This window comes from Pinus tabuliformis, chromosome X (assembly GCF_031772625.1).
Source record: "Pinus tabuliformis cultivar Carrire ecotype Pingquan chromosome X, CPIR1, whole genome shotgun sequence".
Classification (NCBI taxonomy): Eukaryota; Viridiplantae; Streptophyta; class Pinopsida; order Pinales; family Pinaceae; genus Pinus; species Pinus tabuliformis.
The window spans coordinates 1,396,571,844-1,396,583,792 of record NC_142308.1 but is presented as its reverse complement, the minus strand read 5'-3'; the positions used below and the strand labels follow the sequence as shown (position 1 = coordinate 1,396,583,792).

General features: G+C 38.5%; 1 pseudogene; it reads right to left on the bottom strand.

Annotated features, from left to right (window-relative positions):
• Positions 1-10,186: 10,186 nt before the first annotated feature.
• Positions 10,187-10,771, bottom strand: LOC149145249 (peroxidase 12 pseudogene; annotated as a pseudogene).
• Between the last annotated feature and the right edge of the window lie 1,178 nt (positions 10,772-11,949).

Below are 11,949 nucleotides of genomic sequence, written 5' to 3'. Positions count from 1 at the left end.
AATATGAATCTATGTCTTTGTGTAGTCTTCTCTTCTTGGGATCTTGCAGAGACCTGTTGAAGCTGGGCGAGCGAGAAGGCAAGTAGCTGAGAACTCTCAAAGAGAAGAGAAACCGGATCGAGGGACAAACGGAAGACACCGGTTAGTCCATCCATCTCTCTTCATTCTTAATTCATAAAGGAAGAATACTAGAATAGCTGTCTCTGTTTGTTGCTAAGGCACTGTCACACCTTAGGTGGATATGATCGTCCTGCATAGGCATTTTTCCCCACAACACACATGTTTCATTTGTTATCACATTTAATATCCAATTATAGGCTCATTTCCATATTTATTAAGTACTAACTTTTAATACCCAACTTGAACAAGGTTGGTCAGTGCAATTCGGAAAGAATTTACCTTCAATTTATTCTTGTTAAACACCAAATAATGGCAATGATTTTAGGTGCATGTTGTTCCATGTCTCCTTACTTTTACCGAATATCTTGATAATCATGTTTTAGCTGGTTAAAAATAGGTTCTGCAACTGTTCCTTGTCTAAATCACAATAATTGAAAAACCCATATCCTACACATATAGAAGACATATCTCACTGGTACAGAGGCTCTCTACTTGTTGATTGATGCTAGTGATGACTGAGCATCAGGGATTTAAGGCTTGGTTACTGCTAAGGTCAATTCTCGTGTATATATCAACAAGCAGAAATTTTCTATTGTTCATTCAGGAGATATTTGTTTCAACTAAGAGCTCCAATATCACTTTCAGGAAGAGGGCTTGGATGAGGAAGTGATATAAAACTGTTAGGTTGTTTTTAAAATAGTGTTTGAGTTTGTTAAGCACAATTGAGGTAGGATTTGATTGATAAACAGAAGAAAAAAAATGTAATATAATGGCTGTAATTGAGCCAAAGGGTCTAGACTCTTTAAACATTATTGTAATTAATAATTGATGTCGTGTGATTATATGGTGATGCTGTGAATTTCTCGTTTTACCTCTGTTTATTTATTTTTGGGAGAAAACACGTATTTCTCTACTTTTATGCTTTATACTATAAAGCTCAGAGTTCACGGAATCAATGTTCTTAGAAAACTTGCTCCTAAGGTTGAAATGCCTTACGTGTAATCTAATCATGTATAGTATAACTATGTGTGGAATTCGTGTATCTATGTACATTTGTGTTGATGAGTTAAATCTTGTGTTTGTGGGATTGATGATCGACCATCGATCACTATTGGATCGATGGTGATCCAAATAATAATTATATATCATAATTAATTGTTATATGGTGTTGTGGTTGCATGGACAGAGATGGCAGAGAACTTTTGTTTAAACATAAATTCTCCCAAGAACCGAGAAGTTCAATGGTGTAGGAAGCTTAGAATGGTAGCCGTCGGATCTTATAAATCAACGATGGACATTAAGGATCAATGGTGGACCCTGTTGATGCGGGCTAAGGATTGAAGGAAGATGTGCCCCTATCTTCTTACTCGGGTCTAACCCTCCCCCTCACTAAATAAGTCACTTGGGATGTGCCCTCTGATGCCCCGGTATGCCTTGCCTTGGTTCATATGTGAGATGCCCCTCTCTCTTGGTATGGATGGTCGAATTTCTCACCCTCTCAAATATGCTATGCACCCTCGGTATGCCTTGCCTCGGTTCATAGGTTATGTTATCAAGATAGACCAAAGGTTTATATACGAGAGCCTTCATAGCCAGTTCAGGACCTAGAGTATAGCCACAAAAGCTAGGTCCTTTCCCATAGAATCTGTCAGTCTGTCTATGGGATAACCGAGTACCGATGCGCCCCACCTACCTATTTCGGGGACACGGTGAACACATAGGGACGAGAAGGAGCACGTATGCGAGTCAAAGGCCTCAATCGAGACTGCTTATTTGGTGGGTTATGCCAATAGATACCATTTAGTCCTCACATCCAAGAGTCTGATGAAGAAGCGCGCCAGACAGTGATCACAAAAGCTGCTTCCCTTATATTGAACTACTAGCACCGAGATACTGGGGGTTATTAGTCAAAGCTGCAGTGAAATAATTCACGATTGCCAAGCCGCTTATCATCCTCTCTTCTGCTCACCAGGGTTGGAGAAACGCTTAACATTCCATGTGAGCTTCTAATTCAACAAATCTATATCTACCCGACCCGGAACCAGCTTCAATCAACTAAAGATTGATAGGGGATTCAAAGACAGAATTAGTAGCATTTCTCCCCATAGCATGGGATCTTCAAAAACGACTTCTTGGATTGATTCTATACAACCAGAACTTATTAGACACGGCTGGATTGTCAGATCTAAAGATCGACAGATATCAATTCAGAAGTTGCACACCAGTTATCTTAAGGATCGGATCCGAACTTTATTAAATCAGGTTTATAAATCGATATCGGGTCCAAAAGCTCCATTAAGGGTCGTGTAAGTTTGCCACCCGATATCGTTATCATCCATGGGATCTAGCACGCAATTAATCGACGGTGGAGGATCAACGGACTATTTTGTTGATCGGGTTGAGTCAAGACCGTTGGATCTGGGAGAAGAGATCTACAACACAGAGTGATCCCGATGGGTTTTGTTGATCGGGTGGAGCATTGACTGTCGGATCTAATAGGAAGAGATCAACAACGGAGATTGAACCCAACTGATTTTGGTAAAGGGACGGACCCAAAACGTTATGAACGTGGCTTTATTTTATTTAAGATCTGCCTTGGCATTCAGGTCAGGTTTTCTTGTGTATTCCGATAAATTATATAGTTCAGGTTTTTAGGGCAAGGCACCTATAAACCGCTTCCGATGTAAATCGTGGGCCCAGGTAGGGTTAATACATGTTTGTGTTATTAATGTAATGTTCATAATAATTATATACGAAAACTTGTAAAACATGATAAACCATGATATACTATAAAGATGGGAAATATATACATATATGTATATATGAACCATAACAGCCTTTTTCTATTTAGACATGTGTTATACATGATATCTTTGAACAAGACTAAGTATTGTGACTATAACCTTCATAACCATGTTATAGTATAAAGGAAGGGAACCTAGATTCATATATGTATAAAGGAATTACAAAAGAGCCTTTTCTATTTGAAATTATTCATAAAATTCAAGACTCTATGCATTTCTTGCGCACATATCAGATACATTTACACCCCTCCCCCACCCCCGAATTATTAAAACTCCAAACCTACCCATTTTCGAAGGTCGTGTATTATTAATAAATAGGAATTTCAGCCTCTGGACCACCTAAAATGCATAAATTTATATTCATTGTCTAACCTAACCCATTGTCTAAAGTGCATGCAGGTTCGAGTGGCGCGACCGAGGGATAGTACAATAGGTTCATCAGGACGTGTTTCTGGGAAACAACAAGCCTGTAGGTTAGCTCAAGGCTCAACCCCCGCAGTTGACCATGACATCAGCACCTCTGACTGAGATCTACGACCTAGAATTACTGCGGGGGTTCCAACCCAATTAAGCCCCCGTACAGTTTTTACCCCCACGGTGGGCCTCCTACCATTTATTTAAGATTTCGGACCCGCAGGATTTGTTTAGTTAGCATTGCATTTTCATGTCGGATCCGTGGAAAATCCCAAAAGGCAATAGGTTGTAATGTAATGCGTTGAGGTCCAGGCCAATCTCAGCCATCCATCTGAAAGGACAGGATCCAACGGATATTGGACGGAGAAATGATCGAGTTCTAGAGCTAAAGTCAGACCCGATAGACTATTAACTGGTGGTATATATTTCTCATCGGGTCCGTATGGGAGTCAACGCAGCATTGAACAAGCGGACGTGATAAGGTTTATTTCAAACGAATTTACAATCTCGTAAGTTCCGAAGAATCAGACCCTTGATTGAGAGAATGATCGGATGGCTCACGCATAGCTAAGGCAGACTCGATGGGTTTATGAATCAAAATGTTAAGTCTTTTCAGTTCCGCAGCAAACTAATGTTTCACGTAAAATAGTCTGTTCCGCCATTTAAGTGAGATAATCAAAATTAGCGGTGGATGACTAAAACTTCAAGAAGGGTGATTGGTCGGGTTTTCTCATGTTTTTACCAATCAAAACGCGCCCGATAACATACGTGAGCCCAGGTCCACACATGAGGTTTCACTGGAACAGTTTAATCAATATTAAAGCATCTACAGAGGAACTCAACAATTATTATTCTTTTTATATAAGTGAGGCCATTGGGTGGGCTCCAAGGTCTAGATTTTGAAACAGGCTCTGATACCATGTGTAAGATCCCAGCCTAGGGTCCTCTATCAAATCTAAATTCTTATATTTTTAAACGCAATAAAAGGGAGATGATTTATTTTCTAACAAGACATTTACAGTAATAATTTACCATTTGGATTTCTTATTCCTATAATTTAAACAACGAACATTTCAAATCAATAAGTTATATGAGTAATCTATGCATTTAGGAATACCTATACCGATAGCCTGGTGAAGATGGCTTTGATTTGTTGATTCTGCTGAAACGCTCCTCCTGACTGCCAACTGGATTTACCTCCCAGCCAACTAGGATGTCATCCTAGCCCAGGAAACCTCCACAGGTTCCCTAGCCCTCCAAGCCCAAGTCCAACTAGATGTGGTGTGTCCTAAACAAAACAATTCTCTCCTCCTCTTTCTCAAACGATTCCTCTAAAATCACTACCAAATCCACCAAAGCAAGACCAAGAGATCTCCCCTCATCCTTCCCCTTTTATGACCCCTTCCCTTCTCCACCTCAACCATCTCTCATTAATGTCATAACCACCCCCTCTTCCTTACAGTTGACTTATCTTCCCCCAAAATATGAGAGGACATTTTTGGGATGAGATATGAATATATATAATTTGGTAATTAAGGAGAAAGGACTATGTTTTCCCCCAAGTAAACATTTGGGGATGAGATATGATTATATAATTGGTATAAATGGGAGGAACCCATATCCCATCAAAATGCAAATTTGAGGTGGTGAATTGTGAATTGAATAAGAACAAAACTTACATCAGTGATAAATCTGTAGTTTCACCTATGTAGGTATGTACTAATATTTCTTGATAATAGTATTAAGCCAATATTATAAGGAAATTTAAACACTTAGTAATATTTGTAGGATAAGATTAAACAGAACATTACACTATGTAGGGTTGTAAGTGAGATTTTTTTTTTTATAGGAAGAGAAGAGAATGAAGTGCAAACCATCATTCCTAATTCATAATTCTTTATTTTTCAAAATTGAAATTTGAAATATGAAAACTCCTTGCCAATTGTAGATATGCCATTAAAGTAGCAGATTAGGTCAAAGTTGGACAAGTTTAACTCACATGTATCAAGATTGGACAATCGAACTTGCGGGGGTTTCACTATGGAGTTAATGCATAAGGATTTTTTCACAATCATAATAATCAAAACAAACTGTTCTGGCTGAAATGCTGGTTTTTGGAATAATTGGGTGGTTATCAAGATTGGACAATCGAACTTGCGGGGGTTTCACTATGGAGTTAATGCATAAGGCTTTTTTCACAATCATAATAATCAGAACAAACTGTCCTGGCTGAAATGATTTTTGGAATAATTGGGTGGTTGAACCAGCTAACATCTGAACTGGCCGATTTGGGTACAAATTGGTCAATTTCATACTGAATAGGTTGGTTTTCATGAAGAAAAACTAAAAAGAAAATCGGTGTCCTTTTTAAAATTGTATTTTATCTCTGATATTAATTTAAGTAGGTCCTCATTTTAACATATTTTTTATTGAATCATGTGTATCTAACATGGAAAATAGATTACGTTGTTTTCCTGGTTTCAACTCTCACCATATTTTTCTGAATAGTAACATATCATTAAAAAAAAAATCTTATAGCTTTCCTCTTGCCCAGTTATGTTATAAACAGTAGGATTTTAAAATTGAAACTTAAGAAGGAAATGGGTTGCTCAAAAACGCTAACTAATTAGTGTTAACTGACTTGAAATATTCAACGATGGCAGGGTAACAACAAAGATTGAAATATTCATGAAACCTTACATTGGCCAATGGCATTAACTGATTTGGAACATTCACTGATAACAGTAATTGAAACATTCATGAAAACAAAATAAAACCTCACTCCCTGAAACTCAAGGTAGTAAGATTTATGAAATTTGGTTATGAAAGAGTGTTTTTTTTTAATCTTAGAGATCATTAAAAAAAACTTTGCATTTTTCATGTTTAACAGTTAGTTTTATATTGATTTAAATGAATATATTTTTTAAATTTATTGATTTAAATGAATATATTTTTTAAATTTAAACTTTAATATTGTATATAATTTTCTTTTGATAAGTTTTTACAATAAAAATGTTTCCATAATTGACTTTACACTAATATATCAAAATATATTTTTTCCCAACTGAATTTTGAATTTTTATAAAATTTTAAGTAGTTCAAACCCACTCTGATTCAGGTCCAGTTTATCATTTAACTGATTACACTGGTTTTTATAAATCTGTTCACACTCGACAGAAAGTCATAGCCCACATCAAAGTTCAAACCTACAACTCTGATAGTCATAGTACTCTCTTGACTGAGACTTGGAAATGACTGTTAAATTTAATGATGCAGCAGATATTGTGCATTATAGCATTAATTCAATGAAGCAACCTCAACCAGATTCAGTTCAATCAAGAAATACTCAATAGATTCACATAACATGGGGTTGAAGAATTTGTATCACTTAATAGCAATACAAGTTGCTTACGTCTCAATCCACAAGTAATGTCCATATTTAGATTTCCAAATTGATGTTTCATCTTCCATAGCTTTTGAAACTACATTCTTCGTGTCACTCTCTTTGCTTTTTATCTTTTGGGTTTTTTCGTCTTCTTTTCTTCTTAATTTTCTAGGAGAAAAAATTATTATAATTAAGTCTACCATTAATAATAATAAATAATACTATTTAATAAAATTACTTGCTATCATTTTTATTGAAAAAAAATACCCACCATAATCCTTAATGAGATAAGCTTTCACTCGTACCAATTACAAAGAAAACGAACTCTTATTATTTTTATTTTACTCTTTTTTCAAGATTTACAAAAATATAAGACATTTACCCATTAAATTTTATGTATGATTTAATAACGATACAATTTGGTACAACGTCTCGATCCATATGTACGTTGGAAAAGAAATGGTTTATCTGAACCTCTACGTCCTTTTCCCTTATGTTTGTCACTCATCTTTTGTCTCTTTCTTCGTTTGATCCTCTCTCGTTTCTTCCTTTGATCCTCTTTTTTTTTAAGTTACAATGCTGCACTACATTTTGACGTTCACACTTAGAACCAGACACTGCATATTCCAACACTTCACTGACTTTTACAAAAAGGCATTCTATAGTCCAACACTTTACAGTGCAGTGTCCATGTTTTGAACTGGTCTACAAGCCTGTGTATAATGAACAACTTCTCATCACACCAAACTTCCCATGCTTTTTGAACTTTTTGATCTGGAGTGTCTCCCATCCTTGTAGTTCTCTGCTGTCACAACCTTTAGAAAAGTTTTCATACTTTTTTTTATATGGATGGGATTTCATCCTAATCTTTTATATATCCGAGTTTATGTTGATAGTAGATGTACATATTTAACTTAACTTGCATAAAGTAAAATCAATAATTAATTTCACTTCATGCTTATTAAGATATATAATGGATATAAAAATGTTTCTTTATATTTTACCTGGAATCTACAATGAACATAAATATATCCCTTTATATTTTACACGGAATCTACAATGAACATAAATATATCCCTTTATTCACAATGACTATGAAAACAACGCTTTGTACATCTCTCATCCACTATGCTTTTGCCAACATCAACGCCTTATTTTTATGGCACTTTCTCTTGTTTTAAAGTCAATCTTTCACAAACAAAACAAGTCTCCTCATGTCGGTGGTGGGAAAATGGAAAAATCACAAAATATGTTTGCATCAGAAAATTAACATTCCAGGTTTATCAAGTGTAGAAATATCAAAACCGGATTGGTGACTACCTAATTCCATATCGCCTCTCGTGATCTGCTTTCTTCCTGAAGTGTCATTTATTTTGTTGACATCAGCTTGTCACCCTAACTCAATGGACTTTTCAGCATGCTTACTTTTTAAGATTTCATATTCACAATTCATTTGTATTATCTAACTAAACCCAACTCGATACTTACTTTCCAAATTCTATATATCTATCATTTCAACTCAACCCGACCCGATACTTACTTTCCAAGGTTCCATCTTCATAATTCATTTGTATTATCCCATTAAATACTTACTTTTCAATCTACCATATTAATAACTGATGCAGGAGCATCCAGCACACGGAGGTCATGGCTGGAGTGTTTGTCTTTACAAACATATATGTGTCAATTAGTTTTTTTATTTTCATTTAAATTTCTAGGAACTGTTGTCTCAGCCCACTGTTAGTTTTTCTTATGTTCTTTTTATTTTTAGTTTTATTTAAAGTTTACTTTTAGATTACAAGTCAAGAAAAGACAGTTATCCAGAAATAACCAAATGTAACTACTGGCAGTTTGATAACTGTCCAGTGATCTTTACAAAACAAAAAAAAGGAAACAGCTATTGTAATCTTTTGACCATCATAGAATTGAATGAAGAGAAGCACAGAAACATTCTAAAAAGCAAATACATCTGAATCCATATACATTACAACTTAAGTATTTCTGCGAATTCATTTTTCTTTTCCATAGCATAATGATGACAGACAGTGAACAGTAAACATAGAAGTAGGAAAAGCACCCAGATAAGTCAACAAGATAATGGAGTGGGTCTGCAGAAGAAACTAGAAGATCACTATCAAAGGAATAAGCGAACATTCACAGGTACCAACAGAATTCGAATCCTTTTTCATTGCTATTTAATTATAAACAAAATCACTGTATATATACATATCAGTGTCGAATATCAACAATCCAAAAAAACAGTCACCAAGCACAGGCAGCCCTGAGAGCAAGGTTCCTCCATTAATAGTTGGAAATAATTAATTCCTACTTGTCTATGGTTGTACTTTTCTATTTGAGGAGTTTGTTCCTATGTAATAGGAATTTAGTTTCTCCTAGCTTAGTGTGTGGTTGAGAGAATCTCTCAACCACACTACTGTACGTCTAAGATAGCATTCCTATCTTGAGACTATTGATTGTATAAATATGTGTGTAATTTCTTCATTCAACAATTAATAGAATATATTTTGAGTGACTGCAATTTTATCTTGGTATCAGAGCCCGTGAGGGCCTGGCCCCTCTAGGGCTTGGCCCTTTCTGGGCATAGGATTTAAGATTTGTTTGTCCACTTTTTAGTCCTGCCATGTAGAAGGAGAGATGCCCCGAGTTGGAGAAAACACCTGGTGTGGCTGCTGGGATCATCGTGTTGTTGTCAAATCTCGGTTGCCTTGATGAGCCATCTACACAGGTTGAGTGATGCATCTCGTCTGATCTCTGCGGTAGCCGATCATGGAAGTGAATCTGATGTGAGTGCGGGAGATCTCGGATACACATCCCTGGATGTGTGGCTGTGTGAGAACCCGCGTAATCCTGTGGGTGAATGGCGATGTGAAGCGGCCTCTATTGTGTAAGGAACATGGGAAAGAGTACTACAGAAGAAGTCATAAAAAGGGCAAGGGCAAGAGTTCCGAAGCCTTCCAAGGAAGCGTTGCAACTGCTCTATTTTGTACTGCGGTTGTCGCAATGGGGCCCTTGCAGTTCGGCTTCTGTGAGCATTTTCTACTCTCGCCACTCAGTGAACACAATTTGCTTTTTGGTGAACGCTACCTGCATTGGATCGTTACAGTAGGTGGTTGTTGTAGGGCGGATCAGTTGGAGGACCGATCTGTTGCATCTTGATGGAGGGTCGATCCACCGGGGCACCGCTTCATCTCCTATCTGACATACTGCAAACTGGCCTTTGCTTGACCAAGCATCTCAAGAGTGATATATATATCGAATTATTCAACTTAGTGTTGGTCGTCGAGTTGAGCTCGTTGTGTTGACAGTGGAGTTTACATGAATGAGGCATAAGATCCAATAACGTCTTCTACCGCCACTTCAATTGTCGAGGCCAGATTGCTAGCGGAACAGTTATGCCTGATCTCCCCTTTGGATCCGGTGAGCACGTTGAGCTGGCTCATCTTCACCATGGCCACTGCAAAGTTCTGGAAGAAAAATCCTGATTCAGGGCAAACTCCTTCACGATTGCGGTTGTGCGGGAGTCGGTGTAGAGATCTTGACTGGAGGTGAACAGGCCCTCCCGGTTCATCAGGTCTACATAATACTTGTTGTCGAACACGTTGGGCGTGCGAATGTCCAGCACGGTGGTGTTGGTGGAGGTCTTGGAAGGACACTTAGTGTACAGCCTCTGGGCGAAGCTCTTATTCAAACTAGTGTCCTGCGTCGGGTATAGACGGTCGGTGAAGGAGGTGCAGTGCCCCATGCCAATGGTGTGTCCGCCTGAAAGAGCAACGAGGTCTGTAACGTTGAGATTCTTGGAGGCGTTGTATCTCGTATGCCTGGAGGAGGTCGCATCAAGGTCGATCTGTCGGGTTCTGATGGATTGAAGGTCGACACCCTCTTTGTTGGAGCACTTCACCGTGAAGGAGGAGGTGCAGTTTAATCGCTGCATGGATCTGCTGTTGATTGAAGCGAAGGAAAGAAGATCAGAATATCGGCGGATTAAGTGAATCAGAAGAACCGAGATTTGTTGTTGGATTTGCGGCATCTTCAAAGCCAGAGATCTGCATGTATGCAGTCGTGCGTGGCTGCTAATAAATATTTTTTACCGTGTGGATCAGGTATTTTTAATAGACGGCCACTTGTCCTTCAACTTTTGCTTCAACTGCCAGGTGGTCAACCAAACAGCGGCAACAATCTTCTCAGCCTTCGGGGATCCAATACTGTGGTGGTCTGCGAACCCGATGGGGGTGTGCCCCATTCACACAGGCGATGATTTTTCTTGGGGAGGCAATCCGCTTTATGATGGATCGTGGAGGGGATCGTATTCAATTTCCTCAGATATTTGAGGGAATAGATCCCGGTGATTGGTGCGAGATTGTGAAGGGGTTTGATAGACTTAGTTGTGCTTAAACTTTCACAGTTAAAGATATCGAGGGCAGGGGATTTTGCTGTGATGGATGATCTCCTGTCCTTGCTGCAGACGCTGGCAATCGCCTTCGATAAAGTCTGTCAGTTCCATCTCAAACACAAGGAAACTGCAGTGCCTACGGCTATGGTGGCTTCGTCAGAGAAATCGAATTATGCAAAACCCTTACTGGGGACCCCAGTCAGACAAAAGAATGGCGAGTGGCATTGCGCTCGGCGAAAAATTCAAGTGAAGGAAGTGGAGGATTGCGATTGTGAGCGATGCAGACCGCCTAATGTGTACTGTTTGCTTGCCCATTTGATGAATTATTTCGGTTATTCTCTGTATGGAGATGGATACAAGCAGCTGGCTGAAGTTCTTTCCGCGCCGCAAAAGTTGCCGCCTGCTATCATCGAAGCTCTTTTGCTTCTGCTTGAGAGAACTGTAGATTTTATATCCAATGAAGGGGTGCAGATTTTTGTAGAGCCCTGCATGGTTGTACTGGGCCATGTAGCAGATTGTCTTGAAAAGGATGTTGATGCACTGAGTGATAAGACCAGAAGAGACTCCTTTGGTACGCTGTCCATGATCTTGAGGCACTTGCGGGCAATAATTGCCCGGGGTTCATCTGCTGAAAATGCTGAAAACGTTGTCAGCATAGTTCAGAGAAGAATGGTTGAACGAATGCTGGCATTTCAGTCGTTTAACAAACAACTCAGTGCGGTACGAGAGATCAACAAACTTCTAGAAAATGCTTGTTCTGTTGCTTCCAGGTCTCCATGGCTCAAAAAGTGCGCTGCTCAAACTCAGTCAGAAGA